Here is a 23,367-nt window from a genome sequence, read left to right as displayed (position 1 = left end):
ACCATCCATTAGGCAGCTTTTGAATGGCCCAGGACTGGAGCAAAATGCATTTGCCAGGGGGATCCATCTATTTTCCTGATGGGCTGATGCCTAGGAAGCAGAGCCAAGTTGTGCTGAGAGTGTTCCTCATCAATATTAGATACTCCAGCCAGCCCTAATGGCCCTTGAGCTGTGTGGACTGCAAAGGGACTGGAGAGCTAACATGTGGGTTGGGCAGACACTAGGCTGTTCCTCCTGGGGCCAACCTGGGGTCTGATGCCTGGCCAGGGCCTGGAGGCTGCTGAGTAATCTGGAAGACATGGAGGAGTTATTTTGGGGTGATTAATCAAAACATGGTCAGTCCAGGTCCTCCTCCCTGGCCTGACCAAGGTGACAAGCAGCCCCTGTTGGTATAGTTAATGGTCAGAGAAAAGTGGCTTATGGCAGCTGTGTTATTTAAGACTTGTCTGGGTGCAGTGGCTTATGCCGGTAATCCTAGCACCTTCAGAGGTCAAGATAGATGGATCACTTGAGCCAGGAGTTCAAGACCAGTGTGGGCAACATAGTGAAACCCCGTCTCTAGAAAAAAATACAAAAATTAGCTGGGCATGGTGGCTCATGCTTATAGTCTCAGCTACTTGGGAGGCTTGGGAGGGAGGATTGCTTGAGCTGAGGAGGTCAAGGCTGCAGTGAGGTGTGTTTGCATCACTGCTCTCAAACCTGAGGTGGGAAAGTGTTGATGCTGGTGGAGGAGAGAAGTATATTATAAATAATACAATTATTTATATAATTATATAAATTATTTCACCTAACTATCACATATCATCTGATTATCACATAACTAACACCAAAGGAAGAAGAAGAAAAAGTAGAAAAATGTAGGATGGGCACTGTCAAATGTCAAGACTTGTTATAAAGGTATAAAATTTAAACCGAATGGATTGGTACATAGATCAACAAACAGACCAATCCAATAGAGTCTAGAAAGAGAACTTTGCATTATATGAACGTTTGATACATGATAGAGGCAGCACTGAAGGGCAGTGGGAAGAATGGTTTTTAAATAAGTGCTGCTGGGACTATTAGCTATCCATGTGGGTTAAACAGAGATTAATTCCAAGTATATTCAAGTCCTTAAAAAAGGCAAAACTAGGCCAGTCACGGGGGCTCACGCCTGTAGTCCCACGCCTGTTAGATAGTTTCACCTAAAGAACTATCACATATTACCTAATTATCACAACCACTTCATGAGATGAGATGAGAATTATAATCCCATTTTAAAGTCAAAGAAATATAGGATCGAAGAAAGGTCAGAGCCAGGATTCAAGCCAGATATGTTGCACTGCAAAGCCCACACTCTTTCTATTGCATCATGGTAATATGTAATAATTTTGGAGAGAGAAAAGCAAAGTGATAGCATAGAAGTTTCTGAGACCCTTCCAGCAAATGACGATTTGCTCTGGGGTGGGGTGGGAGCGCAAGAGTAGAGATTGTGTATCTCCAAGACTCAGGGACACTGGGGTTTCTTCCCTGTGAAGCAAACTGGATTTTATCAGGCTTTTCTTTTTTTTCTCCCACATATAGGAAGAGTGAAAGGTCCTCATTAGTTGGGGCAGCTGGGCTTCCAGGCAAATTCAGGAACAAACTAATTAAGTTTAAGTTGGACAGGAAAGGGGAGAGGTTCTAAGGGAAAAGAAAATCTTTGGCCATAATTCTTGAGGCAAATTTCTACCTCATGCCTGGAATAAATCTCTCTCTCTCTCTCTCTCTCTTTCTGTATATATATATACCAATAGCTAATCTACATATATTTAATGGGTTCTATTTTTCTAGAGAACCCTGGCTGACAAACCTAGGTCCCATTCCATCTTTACTAATTACTAATCTGTGAACTTGGACACATCTATTAACTTCCTTGATTCTTTATTTCTTGATTTGTAACACAGAGACATAAAGAATACCCTTTTTGAAACAATAGAGATAGGGTCTCACTTTGTTGCCCAGGCTGGTCTCAAACTCTTTGGCTCAAATGATCCTTCCCCCAAAATGCTAGGATTACAGGCATGAGCTACCACACCAGGCCCAGCAATATCTAGTTGTTTTTTTTTTTTTTTTTTCTGAGATGGAGTCTAGTCTCACTCTGTCTCGCCCAGGCTGGAGTGAAATGGCACAAGCTTGGCTCACTGAAATCTCTGTCTCCCGGGTTCAAGCAATTCTCCTGCCTCAGCCTCCCAAGTAGCTGGGATTACAGGCATGCGGCTCTATGCCTGGCTACTTTTGCATTTTTTTGAGTAGAGATGGGGTTTCACCATGTTGGTCAGGCTGGTCTCAAACCCTTGACCTCAATGTGATCCACCCACTTCAGCCTCCTGAAGTGCTGGGATTACAGGTGTGAGCCAGCATACCTGGCCAACAATATCTATTTTAAAAAAATCTCTTCTTCCCTCACCTTTGTACACAGCTCCTGTCTGCTTTCTTGTGCCTGTGAAAGGGTGTCTGAGGGGTGAGGCATCACTGAGAGTACAAACTGATTATTACCTCCCACCCTTTATACCTGTTCCATCCTGCACTGTGAATGGTCCTTCTAGCCCCTCCAGTGTCTGTACCCAGTGGAACCTGTGGCAGCCCCAACTCCTATAGGGATGAGAATTGGGCAGCCCTCTTTTCACTGAATGCTGCTGCTTCTAATCAGGCTTTCCTTCCTAGTTTCAACAGCTCCTCTGCCTTTGCTGTCCATACATTTGGTCATTACTAGCCTCCCACCATTCTTGGGGTATCACCCTCTCTCATTCGGACTCTCTCTCATGTTATTTGAGCATTATGTTATCTGCCCTGTGGTTTCTTTTTTAACTCTTTTCTGTATTGATACAGGAGATAGAAGGAAATTATTTAGATAGATAATTAGGGCAAAAGAGTCCCTGGCAAAACTTTTCTTCTAACAAAAAGCAGATTGAGAAATTACTTCTTTTCTAACCACTTGGCAGTTCAAAGAAATCACTTCTCTTCAACAAAGACCAGCCTGGAAGATTGGGCTACATACAATTTGAGAAATAATAAACACAAATATATGTTACATAATTATAAAGCAAACACCTATATTGCCATTGTTCAGGTCAAGAAATAGAATGTCTCTAGCGCCCCAGAGGTCCCTTTTACATTCCAATCCCTTCCCTGAACCAGTAGTATTCATAATTGTGATTTGTATGATAACTGTTTTCTTGCTTTTCTTCATGGTTTTAAGGTCTATTTATGCATTCCTAAGCCCCATAGTTTCACTGCACTTGTTTTATATCAATGGAATTATATTTTTGTGATTTTTGTTTATGATGTTTTTGCATACGTGATTTTTTTGTATTTGTGTACATTTATATCTTGCTTCTTTAGCTCAATATTATCTTTATGAGATTCTTCTATAGGGTTTTAAGTAGCTATAGTTCATTCATTTTCAATGATTTATAGGTAGTCTGTCTTTATATCAGGGGTTGGTAAACTATGGCCCATGGGCCAAATCCAGCCAGTGGGTTATTTTTGTATGGCGTAAGAATTTTTTTTTTTTGAAATGTAGTTTCGCTCTTGTTGCCCAGGCTGGCGTGCAATGGCGTGATCTTGGCTCACCACAACCTCCGCCTCCTGGGTTCAAGTAATTCTCCTGCCTCACCCTCTTGAGTAGCTGGGATTACAGGCATTTGCCACCGTGCCTGGCTAATTTTGTATTTTTAGTACAGAAAGGGTTTCTTCATGTTGGTCAGGCTGGTCTTGAATTCCTGACCTCAGATGATCCACCCATCTCAGCCTCCCAAAGTGCTGGGATTACAGGTGTGAGCCACTACATCTGGCTCAGGAATGTTTTTTATGATTATAAAATTTTAAAACAAACAACTCTCCACCACTGCCAATAAAAAAAAAAAACCCAAATATGAGACGGACTACATATGACCTGAAATCCTATAATATCTATTATCTGGCCCTACATAAGAAATGATTTTCAACTCTGGTTCTGTATGAATACACCAAAATTTGCTGATTTGCTATATTCTTGATGAGAATTGGAATGGTCTGCAGTTTTTTGAGTACTGAAAAACATTGGTGTGAACATTCTTTTTTTTAACAGAACTACTTCAGGTTGGAGGTGTGAACATTCTTTGAGTGCTTTCTAGCACACATGTACCTGTATTTCTGTAGGGCATATACTTAGAAATAAAAATTTTAGATCCTTAATATATACATATTCAACTTTAGAGGACAACCCTAAACAGTTTTCCAAAGCAGCTGTGCAAATCCAACAGCAGTGTGTGAGAGTTTCAGTTGCTCTATATCCTCACTAACACTTTTTCTTTGTTTCTTTTGAGACAGTCTTGCTCTGTCACCCAGGCTGGAGTGCAGTGGCATGATCTCAGCTCACTGCCACTGCAAACTTTGCCTCCTGGGTTCAAGTGATTCTCCCATCTCAGCCTTCTGAGTAGCTGGGATTACAGGTGCACATCACCATGCCTGGCTAATTTTTGTATCTTTAGTAGAGATGGGGTTTCACCATGTTAGCCAGCCTGGTCTTGAACTCCTGACTTCAGGAGATCTGCCCCATCTTGGCCTTCCAAAGTACTGGGATTACAGGCATGAGCCACTGCACCCAGCCAAATGTTTGCTTTTTATATAATATTATATCATTGTTGTTCTAATTAGCATTTTCCTGCAACCAAGAAAGGTTATGGGACATTTGTATTTCTTTGTTCCTTTTTTTTTTTTGTAAAGTACTGGTTCAGTTCTAATATTTTTCTTATTTTTCTATTGGTATATCTGCTTTTCTTACTGATTTGAAGAAGTTCCTTATGTATTTTGGATATGAGTTTTTAATACATTATAAATATTATGACTATAAGTTTGCTTTTTCACTCTTTTAATGGTGAAAACTTAATGAGCAGAACTTTTTAACTTTAATGTAGTTAAAAACTTATTCATATTTTCTTGAGCAGTTAGTTCATTTGGTAATTGTTTAAGAAAACTGTCTTCTCTAAGGTCAAGGAAATATTCTCCCATTTTATCTTCTGAAACCTTTATAGTTTTCCTTTTCTTTCTTTTTCTCTTTTTTTTCTTTTTTTTGAGCCAGTGTCTTGTTTTTTTGCCCAGGCTGGAGTGCAGTGGTGCAATCTTCGTTCACTGCAACCTCTGCCTCCCAGGTTCAAGTAATTCTCCTGCCTCAGCCTGTCAAATAGCTAGAACTACAGGTGCACAGCACCATGCCCAGGGAATTTTTATATTTTTAGTAAGGACAGGGTTTCACCATGTTGGCCAGGCTGGTCTCAAACTTCTGACTTCAAATGATCCATCTGCCTTGGCCTTTCCAAGTGTTGGGATTACAGGTGTGAGCCACTGCATCTGGCCTAGTTGTGCCTTTTTTGTTAAGAACTTGAATATACCTGGAATTGATTTCTGTTTAATGCATATGGATAGCTAGTTGTCCCAGTAGCACTTAGTTAAAAACCATTCTTTCCCACTGCCCTGCATTGCTGCCTCATCATGTATCAGGTGTTCATATAATAGCAAGTTCTCTTTCTAGACTCTATTGTATTGGTGGATTTATTGATCTATGTACCAATACATTCTGTTTAAAATATTATAGCTTTATAACAAGTCTTGACATTTGACAGTGCCAATCCTACATTTTTCTTCTTTTCTTCCTCCTCCTTTTTTTTCTTCTTCTTCTGGTACATCTTGGCTATTCTTTTCCCCTTGCATCTTCATATAAATTTGAGAATCAGCTTTTCAAATACCACTAAAAACTCAATAGCATTTTGACTGGGATTGTATTGACTATAAATGATTTGGGAGAATTGACATCTTTACAATACTGAGTTTTCCAACTTATAAACAGTGTATCTCTTAATTTAATTGAACTGTCTTTAATGTCTCAATATGTTTGGAAACTTTTCCCATTAAGATCTGCACAATTTTGTAGTATTTATTTGTAGGTGCTTTATATATATATTTTGAAGCTGCTAAAAAGGTAGAGTCTGTCTCCCACAAATACATAAAATTTTTCTGTGTAACTTTGATTATTTGTGAAATGAAAAAGACTCTGATAAAAACTCTACATTTACCTCACCTTCCTCTCATTTACCTGGGTCACTGTTCACTCACCAGTAAGACAGAGACGTGTTTTTCCTTTATGGAGGGTGCCCTTCTTTGGACTAATTACAGCAATAACCAAAACTTGATCAGTACTTTATTTTTAAAATTTCTTTTCCATATTTCATTTCAGTAGCATGATCAGCAGTTTAAAAAATGTTTCCCTTTCCTGTATATCATATGGGCAGAAAAAAGCAAAAGTTTCTTACATTATTACCTTATTTAACTCTTATAACTATCTTGAAAGTAGACATTTTAATTTTCATCTTACTAGTGAGAAAACAGAGTTTCAGAGAGCTGAAAGGGCTTGCTCATTCCATCAATGGATGAACAGATAAAGAAACTTCGGCATATATGCACAATGAAATACTATTCTGCCTGCTTTAAAAAAGAAGAAAATTCTGGTATTTAAGGCAACATGAATGGACCCGGAGGACATTATGCTAAGTGAACTAAGACAGTCACAGAAAGACAAATACTGCACACCTTATATGTGGAATCTAAAGCAATCATACACATAGAAGCAGAGAGTAGAATGGTGATTACCAGCAACTTGGGGGTAGGCAATGGGGAGATGTTGGTTAAAGAGTACAGAGTTTAGTTAGACTGAAGAAATAGTTTTTGGGTATCTAGTGCACAGTGTAGTGCCCATAGTTAATAATAATGTATTCTATATTTCTAAATTGTTATGAGAGTGAATTTCAAATGTTTTTACCATAAAACATGGTAAGTATTTGAGGTCATAGATATGTTAATTAGCTTGATTTAATTATTCCACACAGTATACATATATCAAAACATCACTTTGTACTCCATGAATATAAACAACTGTAATTTGTTGATTTACAGTTAAAAAAATTACTTGCTAAGTTTGCATGGCTTTATTTAGCTGAAGTTCAGAACTATTGACTTCAGTCTGTCCTCTTTCCCCTGATCCACATTTGCCTCCCCTCCTGGCACCTTCGAAGGTGTGGGTTTTTGTAGTGCTTGGTGCAGTGTTTTGTAGTGACTGATCGGATTAATATTTGGGGAGCTAAAACAGATGGGAATAGACCTAGAAGAAAAACAGTGTACAGGGCCTAGATTTTTTTCTATTTTCTACTTAACAGGATATTATACTGTCTTGTCTTTTTAGGGGAAACATAATTCAGTCAATAGATCTCAGTTCTCATTAAATTTGCTTTCAATACAAGCTTTCAATTTAGAAATGAGTGACTGTCCTAATGAACAATGACGTTTTTTTTCTTATTAGACTGGAAGAAACTTGAGGACATATATTTATAGTCAAAGTACCGTTACAGTGTTTTGGCAATAAGTATTTGCTGAATGAGTGCATTTTTCTCCTACTTTTACAATCAAGAAGCTTATTCCAAGAGCTAACTATTTAATACCTGGAAGACCCAACAGGGGGTGCTCCAAGACTGCCTAGTGTTCCTCACACTTGCTGAAAAAGAATGCTGTTCTCCCGCCAAGGAGCTGAAATCTGTGCATTTTGGTTTAAAACAGGAGCAAGAAGGAGAAGGGAGAGGGAGAATAGAAAAACCTTTGGTCTTAGCGTTCTTTTCATTCGCAGTTGAGCCGTAGCATGAGACCCTTTGTGGTTTTACTTAGGCATTTATGATTCCCTCATATTTGATGCATTTTCTAGCTCCTCTGTGGCAGAGCTCTTCTATTTTTCTTTGTACTCCATGCAAGGTGCAGCACATAGTAGGAGCTTGATGAATTCTGGTTAATCTGAGACAGCTAGCTCTAGCTGGAAGCCTGGCCCCGTAAGCGTCCCTGAATGAAGTTTCCTCCTCCTCCATTCCATTTCTTGGTTGATGGTGTTTGCCAGCCCCAGCATCAGAGTTAAAACCTCAGAGCCACCCTGCTGCTCAGCGGTTTCTCCATGAGTCCAGTTGGCATCCAGTCCCATTACCTGCAGTAGCTGTTTCAAACCTTCATTTCTCAATCCTCCCTCCTCCCTTTTTGCTCATCCCACCCTGCTGTTTCAGGAAGTGACTCTCTACTCTCCAACCCCCAATCACAGCTCAAGTGAAAGGTGCCTTGTGGAGCTTCCCTCAGCTTCTTAAGTGCAGCTTGGGACCACTCTATACTCCCATTTGTCCTCTGTTTGCCCCAGTGATGCTGGAAGAGGTATCTTATATGTAGTCAACATGAATCCTACCCCTTCCTCATCTTCCATTTGTTTGTTCATTTATTCACCCATTCTTCAAACATTTATTAATTACTGCTATGTGATAGGTTCTGGGAATACAATGGTGGGTACAACTAGGAGAGAGAGCTGTTAATTGAATAACCAACCTACTGGATAAAGTGGGGTCAGTGTTCTCATGCTGTGCTAAGGTGTGCTGAGATAACACAGCTTTCTTTTTCCCCCAAAATGGAGTCCTGCTCTGTCACCCAGACTGGAGTGCAGTGATATGATCTTGGCTGACAGCAACCTCTGCCTCCCAGGTTCAAGTGATTTTCTTGCCTCAGCCTCCTGAGTAGCTGGGATTACAGGTATATACCACTATGCCCTACTAATTTTTTTGTAGTTTTGGTAGAGATGGGGTTTCAGCATGTTGGCCAGTCTGGTCTTGAACTGCTGACCTCAGGTGATCTGCCTGCCTCGGCCTCCCAAAGTGCTGGGATTACAGGCGTGAGTCACCGTGTCCAGCTAACATAGCTTTTTAGTTCCTATAACTGGTATCTCTTCCTCACAAGCCAGTTAATAGTATCTTAGGCTCAGAGTAAGGAATCAGACCTAATACACCTGGGGAGACAATTCATCTGATAGAACTACCTATACCTGCTGAAAAGGGCCCCTGCTGGACCCTGAAGAATGGCTTTGCAGGGCACAGGGCCAGGAGGTATCTCCAACAGGCTAGCAGCTCTGATTTCTCATGTTACACTGTCCCTGTGCCTCTGTGTCAGAGCCCTCTGTGGCCTGTGTTGGGAGAGCAGCAGAGTGGACCTGGGTGGGTCAGGGTTGTGGATGTGTAGTACCCATGCGCATGAAGAGAAGGATTCTGGGAATAAGAGGAGGCAGGACCTGATGGGTTTCTGGGCCAGGTCCATGCCCAGGGTTATTCAGTCCCAAGTTCTATGATATGAAAATGAGGCTTAGATGAAAGCTAAGTGGGTCAAGACTGAGGGGACCTGAGGTGTGTGGAGTTTCTGAGCAGATGCTGGGAAGACAAGGCCTGGGTGAATGATCTGAGCTGGAAGAATGAGAATCTGCTGGCCAGGTGTGGTGGCTCATGCCTGTAATCCCAGCACTTTGGGAGGCTGAGGCGGGCGGATCACTTGAGGTCAGGAGTTTAGACGAGCCTGGCCAACATGGCAAAACTCCATCTCTACTAAAATACAAAAATTAGCTGGGTGTGCTGGTGGGCACCTGTAATTCCAGCTACTCAGGAGGCTGAGGCAGGAGAATCTCTTGAATTTGGAACGGTGAGCTGAGATCACTGCACAATAGCCTGGGCAACAAGAGAGAAACTCTATCTCTCACACACACACAAAATCTGCTTCACAGCTTTTCAGTCACCTGTCACTCCCTTGTCTCTGAAATTCCACCATTAGCTCCTTATTCTTCTGACTCAAGGTTTCATCCTATATCAAAAGGGAAATAGTGTCTGTGGGAGGGGACCAGGAACACCTCTCACCTCTTCTATTCCTACCATCAGATTCAAATAGCAACTGCTAGGCACTTTTAATATGCCAGAGAATGTGCCTGCTTTCATTCTATTTTATTTCATTCCCACCATGACCCTATGAAGGCAGCATCATTAATCTCTCTTTTGGAGATGAGAAAATTGAAGTTCAGAGAGATTGCTACAGTCCCACAGCTGATAAGTGGTGCCCAGTGTCTGGCTATGGGTCCAGTGTTCTTTCTTCCGTATCACACTGCTGTCATAGTGATAATGTGTTGAGTTGTTGTATATAGAAATAAAGCTCTAGAATATGGAACCGAGATGAGGTAAAATTACCCAACTTGAGCCACGGTGATGATGCCTAAAACATAGAGGCTGAATGTGGTCCTGAAGCCTATCCCTTCACATCTCTCTACATGAGTGGCAGTCACGTCTCGGACAATCAAATCTGGGCTGTGTAGGCGGCAGAAAGAGGAAGTCAGAGCTGGGCATGACTCCCGGAAAGGCTGTGTGGAAGCGGTGGCGAAGAATGGACAACCTCAAACCAAGCTTCTGCCTCCACTGTTTCACCCACTGCTGCCCAGCTTACACTCCTGCCATGACTAAAAACGTTCTTGACACTGGCAGCTTTTATTAAGCTTCGGGCTCATGAATTTCATGGATATGTACTTTTTTTTTTTTAACAAAAAAGTAACATAAAGTCAACAATATTTTATTTTGCTGAGAAAGGACAAATCACAACAACCCTTAACTAAAATCCACTATTTCCAACATTGCATAAAAGGTTATTATTATTGTTACAGGTTCCAGGGTACATGTGCAGATCGTGCAGAATTGTTACATAGGTATACACAAGCCATGGCGTTTGCTGCCTCCATCCCCCTGTCATCTACATTAGGTGTTTCTCCTAATATTATCCCTCCCCAATGCCTCCACGCCCTGCTATCCCTCCCCTGCCTCCAACCCCCAACAACAGGCCCTGGTGTGTGATGTTCCCCTCCCTGTGTCCATGTGTTCTCATTGTTCGACACCCATTTATGAGTGATAAGAACATGCGGTGTTTGGTTTTCTGTTCTTGTGTCAGTTTGCTGAGAATTATGGTTTCCAGCTTTATTCATGTTCCTGCAAAGGATATGAACTCATCCTTTTTTATGGCTGCATAAAACACTCCTTTATATTCCCTCCCCTTCCTTAAATGATTTTTAACACCAATGGACAGGAAGGACTAATAAGAGAGTCTCATGCCTTGAGCACAATATAAGGAGTTATGTTTCAAACTGCTTCCTTTTTTCAGTTTTGTAGTATGTTCTATTGTTTATATTTTGTTCTAGACTCTCTTAACTTGATGGCTTTAAATTCTTTTATTTGAAGTGTTGCAAAGCCTTGGTGACCCATTGTCCTTGGGGAATAGAGAGGTTGAAGTTTCTTGTCATTGTATGCATCTTCAGCCACATTCGGGCTCTCAGTGTAGTAGTAATAATTCTATTATTTCCAGACTTTCTTGCTGTTAGGGTTCTGCATGTGACCTAGATGTCCCGACTGCCCCTTGGAGGGCAGAAGGGATTATGTGAGGTGGTGGTTGTGGGGAGAGATGGGGTCTTCTGTGATGCTGTGCTAGAGGGTCTGCTCTCTGGTCCCTGACCTCATAGCAGCCTCAGTGGCGTTTCTACTAGAATAGTATCATGCCGTGGTTGTGTGTATCTTTTGGCTGCCTTCCCCTAAATTTGTAGCAGCAAAGCTTAATTCCATGCCCTTCCCAAAAACTGTGTAAGTCATTCTGCAACAAATCCCTTTCTGCTTAAACTAGCTGAGGAAATCTAAAGATCCACTCCCCACCTCCTTTAATTCTAGACCCTAAAGCAAGCCCTAAAGCAACCAACTTCCTCCTCTCGCTCTTCCTCCAGAACCAATAGAGAACTCTGAAACCAAGGACTTCCCATTACCCTGACTCTAATGCTCAGTTTAGAAAAGGTCTCATAGTGGAAAGATGAAACAGGCAAAATATGGTAATTGTGGAGGCTTGGTGATGGGTACATGAGTAGTTCTCTCTACTTTTGTATAATATTTAAAAATATCAATAATAAAAGTTAAAAATAAGAAAGCCCAGATAACCTTCTATCCTTTTCCTTTTATTTCTTCTGGCAAAGTTTTTGGCCTTGACCTTTGTGATAGTAATCCCTGGAGCAGAAGATAAGGTAGAGGCAGTGGATATAGAAAGAGTTCTGGGATGGAGTATCAGTTTACCTCCTCCTAATCTTTTAAAATTTGTAGTTGGTAGAATTGGAGGGTTGAGCCTTTTCTTGGTGGATCAGCTGTTTAATGTTTCTGTGCTATCCCTTACGTCCCCCTTCATAACATGGAAGCCTGTATTCAAATCCCATTTCTGGCATTTACTGATTATGAGAATTTGAGCACTATCCCTAAGCTTTCTGAATTTTAGTTTTGTCATCTATAAAAGTGGACACTTAGTATCTACTTTGTTAATGTGCCTAGCAAAATGTCTGGTCTATAATAGTCTATAGTGTGGATGTAAAGTTTCTCCCTTACTTGTGTTTATATATACATATAAAAATTAAAACATGTATATATTAATAGAGGCAAGGTCTTGTTTTGTCACCTAAATTGGAGTGCAGTGGTACAATCATAGCTCACTGTAGCCTCAGCCTCCTGGGCTCAAGGGATCCTCCTGCCCCAGCCTTCCAAGTCTGGGACTACAGATGCACAGAACCATGCTCAGCTAATTAAAAAAATTATTTGTAGAGATAGGGTCTCACTATGTTTCCCAAGCTGGTCTCAAACTCCTGGCCTTAAGCAATCTTCCAACATTGGCCTCCCAAAGTGCTAGGATTACAGGTGTGAACCAGCACACCTGGCATTGTGTTCATATTGTATCTCCACTGACTAGACAAGATCATACACTTGTAGAGGGCAGGGTCTGGTGTTCCCCATACCCAGTGCCTAGCATAGTACCTGCCACAGGAAAGGGGATGTTCACTGTTTGTGGAGCTAGCAACTAGCAAAATGAAATGGATCAAATCCATCTTATCCGACTGTGGTAGCCAGCTTTCAAGATGCCTCCCAGTGCTTCCTGCCTTCTGGTATGCACATGCTTTGGTTTGTGTGACCAATAGCATATGGCAAAGAAAACAATGGTATATCACAACTAAGATTAAATTACAAAAGACTCAGCCTTTTGTTTTGGGTGACTTCTCTCTCTCCTTTTCCTTCTGGGGAAGCCAGCTGAAATGTTGTAAGTTACTATAGAAAGGTTCATGTGGCAAAAAGTTGAAGCCAGGCAATACCCAGTGAGGAACTGAGACCTGGTAACAATCTGACAAAGGGCTGATATCCAGAATCTACAAAGAACTAAAACAGATATACAAGAAAAAAACAAACCCATTGAAAAGTGGGCAAAGGATGTGAACAGATACTTTTCAAAAGAAGACAAACCTGAGGCCAACAAACATAATAAAAAATGTTTATCATCACTGGTCATTAGAGAAATGCAGATCAAAACCACATTGAGGTATCATCTCATGCCAGTTAAAATGGCGATCATTAAAATATCGAGACTACAGATGCTGGAAAGGATGTGGAGAAATAGGAATGCTCTTACACTGTTGGTGGGAATGTAAATTAGTTCAACCATTGTGGAAGAGAGTGTGGTGATTTCTCAAGGATCTAGAAATAGCAATTCCATTTGACCCAGCAATCTCATTAGTGGGTATATACCCAAGGGATTATAAATTGTTCTATTATAAAGACACATGGACATGTACATTCATTGCAGCCCTGTGTACAATAGGAAAGACCTGGAACCAACCCAAATGCCCATCAGTGATGGACTGGACAAAGAAAATTTGGCACATATACACCATGGAATACTATGCATCCACAAAAACAATGAGTTCACGTCCTTTGTAAGGACTTGGATGAATCTGGAAACCATCATTCTCAGCAAACTGACCCAAGAACAGAAAATCAAACACTGCATGTTCTCAGTCATAGGTGGTTGTTGAACAATGAGAACACATGGACTCAGGGAGAGGAGCATCACACACTGGGAGCAGTAGGGGGGAACTAGGAGAGGGACAGTGGGGTGAGGGAGGGTGGGAAGGAATAACATGGGGAGAAATGCCAGATATAGAAGAAGGGGGAATAGAGGCAGCAAACCACCTGGTTATGTATGCAGCTATGCAACAACCCTGCATGGACTGCACATGTACCACAGAACCTAAAGTAAAATAAAAACAAACAAAATGAACAAATGATAAAACCTATTAAAAAGGAGAAAAAAATAAAAAGAGTAAGCTTGGAAGCAGAATCTTCACCCTAACCAATCCTAGAGATGACAGCAGCCCTGTCGGTCAAGTTGACTAAAATCCTATGAAAGAATCTCAGCCAGAACCACCCAGTTAAGCTGTTACTGGATTTCTGACAATCAGAAGCTGTGTGGGATAGTATATGCTTATTGCTTTAAGTTTTGGGATAAGTTGCTCTATAAGCAGTAGGTAACTAAGACAGATTTCAGTTCCTGGAAGTGAGGTTTGTCATAATGAAAACCTAAAATGTGGTGGTGACCTTGGAAGCAGCTTACAGGTTTGAGAATATTAGCAAAAATTTAAGCTGTCTTGAACACATGGTTCATAGAATTTAAGGATTTAAAGAGTTTGCTGGTGAGGACTCAAAGGAAAGCAAGAAAAATCTTATTGGAAATGGAAAGAAAGGAGATTCTTGTTAGGTAGTGGCCGAGATAATTAGCAACACTATTGCCTGTGGTGGTGTGGAAAGTAGAAAACAGGCTTTGTGAGCTGTGAGCTGGGTGATCTAGTTAATGAGATTTCCATACCAAGAGCTGAAGGCACTCCCTGATTTCTTCTCACTACTATTGTAAAATGTGAAAGGAGACAGATAAATTGATAAAATATACTAGCCTTTATTTCAATTTTAATTAAAAAAGTAAGCCCCTGTTCCACAGAAGAAACTACCAATATTTCCTCACGCAAGCATATAATTCTCATGGCAGGTATCCTTTCCAAGCCTCTGCTGTCTGGACAATAAACAATAACAAACTCTATCAATCAATTATCTCTGAGGATAATAGTGGCTTTAACAATAAAACTAGGAATAGCCCCCTGCCATTTCTGAGTCCCAGAAGTAGGCGTGTAAAGACTGTTAAAGAAAAAGGAGCCAGGACTTGATGATTTTGAATATTTTCAGCCTCTCTAGATGACGAATGATGCAAAAATTAAGAAATGACTTTCAAGTGAAGATAAAATGCAGGACACTACCAGGGAAATGGGAAGATAAAGCCAAAGGTGTGATTGTAAAATCTCTTGTTAAGGTCTTAAAAATATGAAAGATGGTACCTCAGAATATGTTTTATTAAAAAAAAAAGGCCCTCTAAAAAGATTAAAGATGTTCCTTCTATGTCCTCTCAACCAAACGTTAGGATTTCTAGGAAGCTTAAGGGCATTACTCCTCAGCAATATCAATAGAAGCCCAAAGTAGAGAAAGACTTTGAGTTGTAAATGTGGCTGTTGCCTAGTGGGGTAAACCCCACTTGTGGTACCAAAGTCTGTATCAGTGAGTGTATAGATGTGTGTGTGTATGTGTGTGTTTATGTGTAAAGGGATTTGTTACAAACTCAATGTCATGCAATTGGGGGAGTTGGTTAAGCAGCCTTTGGAAGGCAACTTATTATCTTTTTGTCTGATGCTGGTGCTCAAAGTCTTCAGAGAAGGTAGCCAGGAAAGGCAGATGAATTTAAAGTGCAGGAGACCAAGAGTAAGCTGGAACTCATGGCATGAGCTGGAGTCTATAAGGATGGACTGAAGCCCATGTCAGTACTTACTGCCTCTGATCTTGATGGAATGGGTGTCCTGCAGAAGCTGGGGCCCTTCTCCATGGAGCTAGAAATACACAGCCAACCTGGGAGTCAGAGAATCTTAAGGGAATCCCAGGAAAGGTGAAGCAGTTGTAGACCCAACTAATACTTTGTGCTGATAAGGTAATCCAGCAGGTAAGGGACAACACATGTGAACTGCAAAATGACTGCTGGATCACTTTTGCCTTCCACATCTTGCACAATGATTTCTCTTGTGGCCCACCTTAACTTAAAAGATACAGTAATAGCCTAGCCAAGTTGATATATTACCAAGCTACTTTACCAACCTTTCATTTTGAAGAATTTCCAACCAAACAGCCACGATTAAAAAAAAGAAATACAGCAGTTCCTCCAAAAGTTAAAAATGGAGCCACTGCATAAACTAACAATTCCACTCTAGAGCCACTGCATTAACTAACAATTCCACTCTAGAGCCACTGCATTAACTAACAATTCCACTCTAGAGCCACTGCATAAACTAACAATTCCACTCTAGAGCCACTGCATTAACTAACAATTCCACTCTGGAGCCACTGCATTAACTAACAATTCCACTCTGGAGCCACTGCATTAACTAACAATTCCACTCTGGAGCCACTGCATTAACTAACAATTCCACTCTGGAGCCACTGCATGAACTAACAATTCCACTCTGGAGCCACTGCATGAACTAACAATTCCACTCTGGAGCCACTGCATGAACTAACAATTCCACTCTAGAGCCACTGCATTAACTAACAATTCCACTCTGGAGCCACTGCATTAACTAACAATTCCACTCTGGACATGTACCACCCCCTAAAAATTAAAAGCAGGGTCTTAAAAATATATTTATATATCTTTGTTCATTACAGTATTATTCACAATAGCCAAAAGGTGGAAGCAACCCAAGTATTCATCAATGATTGAAGGGATAAACAAAATGTTGTATGTATATATTAATATAAGTAAATACACTATTTACTTATATTAATAAGCACACACAATGGAATTAATAAACATTGAAAGACAACAAGCTGTTATTCAGCCTTAAGGGAAAGGTGACACATGCTACAGGATGGATAAAACTTGAAGGCATTTTGCTAAGTGAACTAGGCTAGTCACAGAAGGACAACTGTATGATTCCACTTATATGAAGTACCCAGAGTAGTCAAATTCATAGAGGCAGTAAGTGGAACGGCAGTTGCCAGGGGCTGTGGAGAGGGAGGAATGAGTTGCTGTTTAATGGGTACAGAGTTTCGGTTTGGCCAGATGAAAAGAGTGACGGAGATGGCACAGCAGGGTGAATATACCTAAGACTATCAGACTGCAATGCCTTTACACTGAAAACTGGCTGAAATGATTAACATAATTTTATGTTATGTGCATTTTACCACAATTAAAGAAAAGAATTTCAAACTAAGGATAATTTTAAAAAATAGTATAATGGACCCTTCACCTAGATTCATCAATTTATTTTGCTTTATCTACTCCCAAATATTTGTATATGTTGCTAAAACATTGGAATGCAAGTAGTAAATATCATGGCATTTTACCCCTAACACTCCAGCTGATATCTCCCCAAACAGGGATATTCTGCATAACCTACACCACACTCAAGACACCCAATAGTGGTGTGTGTGTAAAAACAGTAACATTATCTAATCTGTAATCTACAGTTAGCATTTCCCAATAATAATCTTTATACTTTGTTTTGTTGGATCAATTTTAGCTCAGTGATTTTTTCAACAAGTATTTATTGAGCACCTTACATGTACTAGGCATTGTTCTGTTTTTCACTGTTTACCAGTGAATAAGATTGGTAAAAATCCCTGTCTTCATGTAGCTTATATTCTAGAGCAATAGAGAGAGACAGAGAATGGCTCAGGAGACAGTAGACAGTAGACAGTAGAGGAAGACAGTAAACAAAATAAATGAGGAAATGGTACGTGGGGCTAAAGACATCAAGTACCATGGGGAGAGGGAAGAACACAGATGGCAAAGGGAGTGTGGTACATGGGGAGGCAGGGGGAAGCTGTAGTTTTAAATAGGTGGTCATGTGCCAGCCAAGATGCCTCAGCATAGGCATGGAGAGGCCAGGGAGCAACCGGATGTGGCTGTCGGGGCTAGAACCTGTAGGCAGAGGACACAGAAGGACGAATGCCCTGAGGCGGGAGCAGGGCTTGCTTGCATAAGAATGGCAAAAAGGCTGATAGGGGGAAGAGTAGGAGGGAAGGTCAGAATACAGGGGCCAGGCTTGGAGTCAAGTGGGGCTCTGGCTTGGAGTCAAGTGGGGCTCTGGCTTTCACTCCTAGTGAAATGGAAGCCTCTGGGGGGTTCCCAGCAGAAGAGGAAAACGGTCCAACATATATACTAAAAAAAAATATATTTATATTTTATCACATATATTTTATATATTTATATTATATATAAAATATATTTTAGATAATATATAATTCTCTACTTTGGGCTAATATATATTTATATCCAATATAAATATATTAGATATTTATACTTTATGTAATATAAATATGTTTATGCCCAAAGTGAATTTTTATATAATATATATACAATTTTATATATAATATATATAATATATACTACTATACATACTATACCATATATACTACTATATAATATATAGTACATAATATATAGGAGTGTGTGTGTGTATATATATATATGGAGAGAGAGAGCGAGAGAGAGAGAGACAGAGTCTCACTCTGTTGCCCAGGTTGGAGTGCAGTGGGGCAATTTTGGCTCACTGCAACCTCTGTCTCCCGGGTTCAAGTGACTCTTCTGTCCAGCTGGGTAGCTGGGACTACAGGTGCGTGCCATCACGCCCAGCTGTGAATCTCCATCTGTATTCCAGATTCTGACTTCTGGGCTACAGTACCCAAAACCCACTGGACATCTTCATTTGGGTGCTCTGAGTGAGGAGTGAGCAGTGAACAGTGTCACCTCAAAGTGCACAGTGCCAACTAAGTCAGCATCTCTGCGGCACCCCGCATCTGCGCATCTACATCTCCTCCTGGGCTTCCTATTCTGAAAATACAGACTTGATTGTGTATTTCTGCAGCTCACCGCTCTCCATGGATGCCCCTGTATAAAATTTCTTATCTTGGCTCTTACCACTCACTCCTCATGCACACTGGTGTTATCTGTAAAGAACTCCGTGGAGTTCCTCCTGCCCAGGCTCTCTCTTATCTCTGGAACCCTGGACTTTTGCCTATTGTTACCTCAGATATAATGCTTTCTTTCCCCACAAAAAGCCTGACCTACTTGTGCTCTTCTCCTGAAGCCCCCCAAGACAAGGTTTGATGCCCCTGCTAGGTGCTCCTGTGGTGCGGATGATGGGAACAGAAGGCAAGAGCAAAGGGGGAGCCACTGAGACAAGTGCATACTGGTTGCAGGGAGGAGCTGCTGTTCAGGGAATCTGCTCAGACTGACTTTGAGAACCATCTCAGTGACTTCCCTGAAATGAAGAGAGAGACCTTGGAGAGAGACCTTGGAGAGAGACCCAGACAGCTGAAACATCCCATTGCCCATTGGCTATTTAACTCCTAGAGGGTAATGCTCAAATAATTAGAATATCCTGCCTTCATGCTCTCTATCAACAGGTCACTTTCTGTTTTTAAGAGCTTGGGCTAAGAGTGATCAACTCCATTGGCCCTTAGAGGTGGCATCACAAAAGCATCTTTAGTTCTATCTTAGAGCCTGATCCTTCAGAGAGGAGGGCACCCAAGAATAGGGTAGCCTTGTCCTGACCTGGGGGACAGGAACTGCTTCCTCTGCCACTGTTTCATGTGTGGCCCCAAATAATTCACTCCTACTCGCCCAGTAGACCTTTATTCACTTGTAAACTGGTATAATAAATTTTACCTACCTCAGAGGCGCACTTGGAGGTGTAATTAATGGTGGTTAAAGCACTTTGAGAGGCACAGATGAAAGGCCTTATATAAGCACGCATCATTATGATTAATGCTATTTTTCCTTCTTCGAACACACTGGGAGGCGGCCCTTTTGGCTGAGGTCATTTAATTGCTTCTCGGCTCCTCAACCACACAAGAGACATTACAGCCTCCAGGCTGCCCACATGGTAAACCTTTAAAGACTTGAAAATCTGCAGTCATCCTGAAAGTGATTTTAATCTCTGTCTTAATCCTGTTTTTTGACATTCTCCCACAATGATCTGACTTGAAAAGTGACAGTTTTTATATATTATGAATAATTTGTTTAATCCAAACCATTTCACCAGATTTGAAGGGAGGAGAGAAAAGTGTCCATCATTAGTTAATATGCACTGATTATCCCTATAACTGGGCCTTGTTTTTCCCAGACCTCAGAGAAAGCCCAGACATCTGTGTCCCAGTGCAGGACTGATTTCCCAAGATAGAACCAAAATGACTCATTATGGGGCAATTGGGTCCTGGGGTTCCTGGGAGCCCAGATCCCTGCTCTTAAGAAGGGGCTTGATTTGTGGTTCCCAACCAGACCCCTCCATCTCATCTCACAGAGTGCAGTGTTTAGTGCAGGCTGTGATTACAAGCGATGACCCAGATGGCTTTCTGGGTGGAGCCTGCCAGAGGTGCGTCAGCCTGGGCTGCCCTCCTGGAGGCTCATTCCCACCTACTTCTTATCTAGTGGTCTTGGGCAGTTTACACAACCACTCTGTGCTCCCTGAGGACAAGACATGTCCCTTATAAAGTGGCAATGGAGTAAAAAGAGAGAACATGTAAAATTCCATCATGCCTGGCACATAATAGATCCTCTACACATTTTCCCTCCCTTTCCCCTCAGAGGGTCTAAGGAAAGCCATATCCACTTTTATAAACCTGCTGGAAAATGTCCAGCTTGTCTGACCACAAGAGAGGCTTCTCAGGGAGGCTGAGTCCTGTTGCAGCGTCTTCCATCCACAAACATGACTATATATTGTGAAGTAGGGCAGGTCCTCCCTCCCAGCCCAGTAATCCAGTAATCTAGTACTCAAGTTGGGAGGACCCAGGGCAGCTTCTACAGTGGCCCTCCAACCCTCTGATTCCGGAATCTTCCAAGCACTGTTGCAGTGTTCATGACACTAATAGAAATGGAAGGCATAACAGTTAGCCAGGAGGTGGTGGTGTATGCTCATAGTCCCAGCTACTCAGGAGGTTGAGCTGGGAGGGTCACTTGGGCCCAGCAGTTTGAGGCTGCAGTGAGTTACGATTGTGCTACTACACTCCGGTCTGGGCTGGAGCAAGACCCTATCCCCCCAAAAATAGAAAAAAAAATAAAGCGTAAAAGATATCAGGAATGGTTTGAATCATTGAATCAGCACTGTGTTGTGTAGGTATCTGGAGTTTATTTATACGCGAGTATTCAGAAATTGATTCCACTTCTGTATCCATAAAGATATATCAGGTGACGTTAGTTACATTTGTATCCCAATTCATTACTGAGAGGGGATTGCTTTGGTCTTTTCTTGATCAGAACATCCCTTGGAGTATGGGGGTCAGTTCTGGATACCACACTTTGAGAGGGATATAGACAAAACTGGAGAGAGTTGGAGCTGATGCTCAACTGGTGAAAGAATCACAGAGCTGAGAACTTGTGGGGAGACTTGGGGAAGACAGGAACACTGCGTTAAAGTATTTGAAGGTAACTGAAAGATGGATTAGACCCAGGAAAGATGGAGGCTGCAGAGAGAAAGATCTTGGCTCATTGGAAGGAAGACATTTTTAACTCCCTGGTCTGCCCGATGTGGAATGGACAGCCTTGGGGATGGAGTCCCATCAAGTAATGTCAGATGAACAAGACAGGGATGGTGACTGGGGGAGATACAGACTGAGAAGGTATGTTGACTTAAATCCTAACATCTCTTTCAACTCTCTAAAATGTGTGGTTTATGATTCTGTCTAAATTAACAAAGTATGTATAGAACATATGGCAGCTTAATGAAACAGACCTTGGCACTGCTTGTCATGAAGGGTTTCTTTGTACTTTTTAAAGTTCTGAGTACATAAACTTCTGCTTGTACTAAATACTTGTACTGCTAAATATGTGAGCTTGGGTTTTCATGCTCAGCTTTTCGGCCAGGCCCTGCAGAGTTAGTGAGTGAGCCACGTTGCAAACTCTTTTTAGCAATCCCACTTTCCCCTTGACCACCTCGGTCGGTGTAAGCGGCAGCTGCTGAAAGAGTTTGACCAAATCACACTGTTTAGTGATGCAGGCAACGCACCTTGGAGGGAGTTCCTTTAGGAAATGCTCTAGAAGCAGGTACACCCAGCAAGCCAGAAGCCAGTGGCGGTCAGAGGATAGATGTGGATGACATCGGATGGAGGCTGTCTTAGTATACTGTAAGCTCTAGCCAGCCCTCAAGACTAAAGTACACACATCTCAGAATTGAAGAGAGGGGTCCCATGCAAGACAGTATGGTGGTTAGAGCTGTTATTCTGGAACCAGATTCCTTGGCAAATGACTTCATTTCTTTGCATGTCAGTTTCCTGATCTGTCAGATAAAGACAGTAATATTAGTACTTGGCTTATGGGATCTTTGAGAGGATTAAAGGAACTGATTGATAGGGAATGTTGCAATGTCTTAGTGTAGTTTTAAGCCATATGACCTTCATAAGAATCAACACCCAAACTTAGAAAAAACATCATTTTAAATGAAATCAATTGAATGTAAGTAAAGTACTTTAGAAAAGAGCCTACTCTATAGTGTGATTCATGCTTTAGGAAACTTGTGTGCTGAGAAGCAAGTCTAAAATCTTGCAAAGGGAAGGTGTTCACTAGATGGCATCAAGATACATGAGAAAGGAGAAAAGAAAACTAGGTTCCTGTCAGGTGCAGTGGCTCATGCCTGTAATCCCAGCACTTTGGGAGGTCAAGGCAGGTGAATCACCTGAGATCAGAAGTTTGAGACCAGCTTGGCCAGCATGTTGAAATCTCATCTTTACTAAAAAATACAAAAGTTAGCTGGATGTGCTTGCTTGTACCCAGGAAACGGAGTTTGCAGTGAGCCAAGATGGTGCCACTGCACTCCAGCCAGGGTGACAGAGTGAGACTCTGTCAAAAAAAAAAAAAAAAAAAAGAAAGAAAGAAAGAAAGAAAAAGAAAACTGGGTTCCCAGGATTTGCTTTCTGGCAGCCTTTGTTGTATATCTCTTAAGCCAGTGGTCCTCAAACTCCAGTGTATATCAGAGTCTCTTGAAGGGCTTATTAAAACCAGATTGCAGGGTCCCACTCCAGTGTGTCTGACTCAGTAGGGCTGGGGAGAGCCCAGCCCTACTGAGTTTGTCTTCTAACAGGTTCCCACATGAAGTGGTTGGTGATGGTCTGGGGACTACATTTGGAGACCAATTGTTTTTGGGGAACAAATGGAGGAAGGTGGTACGGTCTTCCTCTCATGCTGTCTTCTCTGGGGAGGGAGATGATCAGGAGGCTGGGCCGGAGAAGGCTCTTCTCCACACACAGGCAGGCTGGGGGTAGGTGATAACATAAGACAAGAAATTTCCTAAGGCATGAGGCATCAGTGTGGTTGGCTAGTGGGAGCAAGCAACCCAGGGCCCCAGAGGTGGACCCTAGCAGCAAAGATAGTGACCCTCTAAGCGAGTTCTGGCAACATGCCTGAGAACATGCACTTGCGATGGTTGATTTTTAAGGTCTAGCTAGGCCATGATACCCAGATCTTTGGTCAAACATTAGATGATTCAGTGAAGGTTTTGTTGTTGTTGTTGTTGAAATGAGACTAACATTTGAATCAGTAGACTGCACAATACAG

Source organism: Callithrix jacchus, chromosome 10 (assembly GCF_049354715.1).
Source record: "Callithrix jacchus isolate 240 chromosome 10, calJac240_pri, whole genome shotgun sequence".
Classification (NCBI taxonomy): domain Eukaryota; kingdom Metazoa; phylum Chordata; class Mammalia; order Primates; family Cebidae; genus Callithrix; species Callithrix jacchus.
This window is presented reverse-complemented; position numbering follows the sequence as displayed.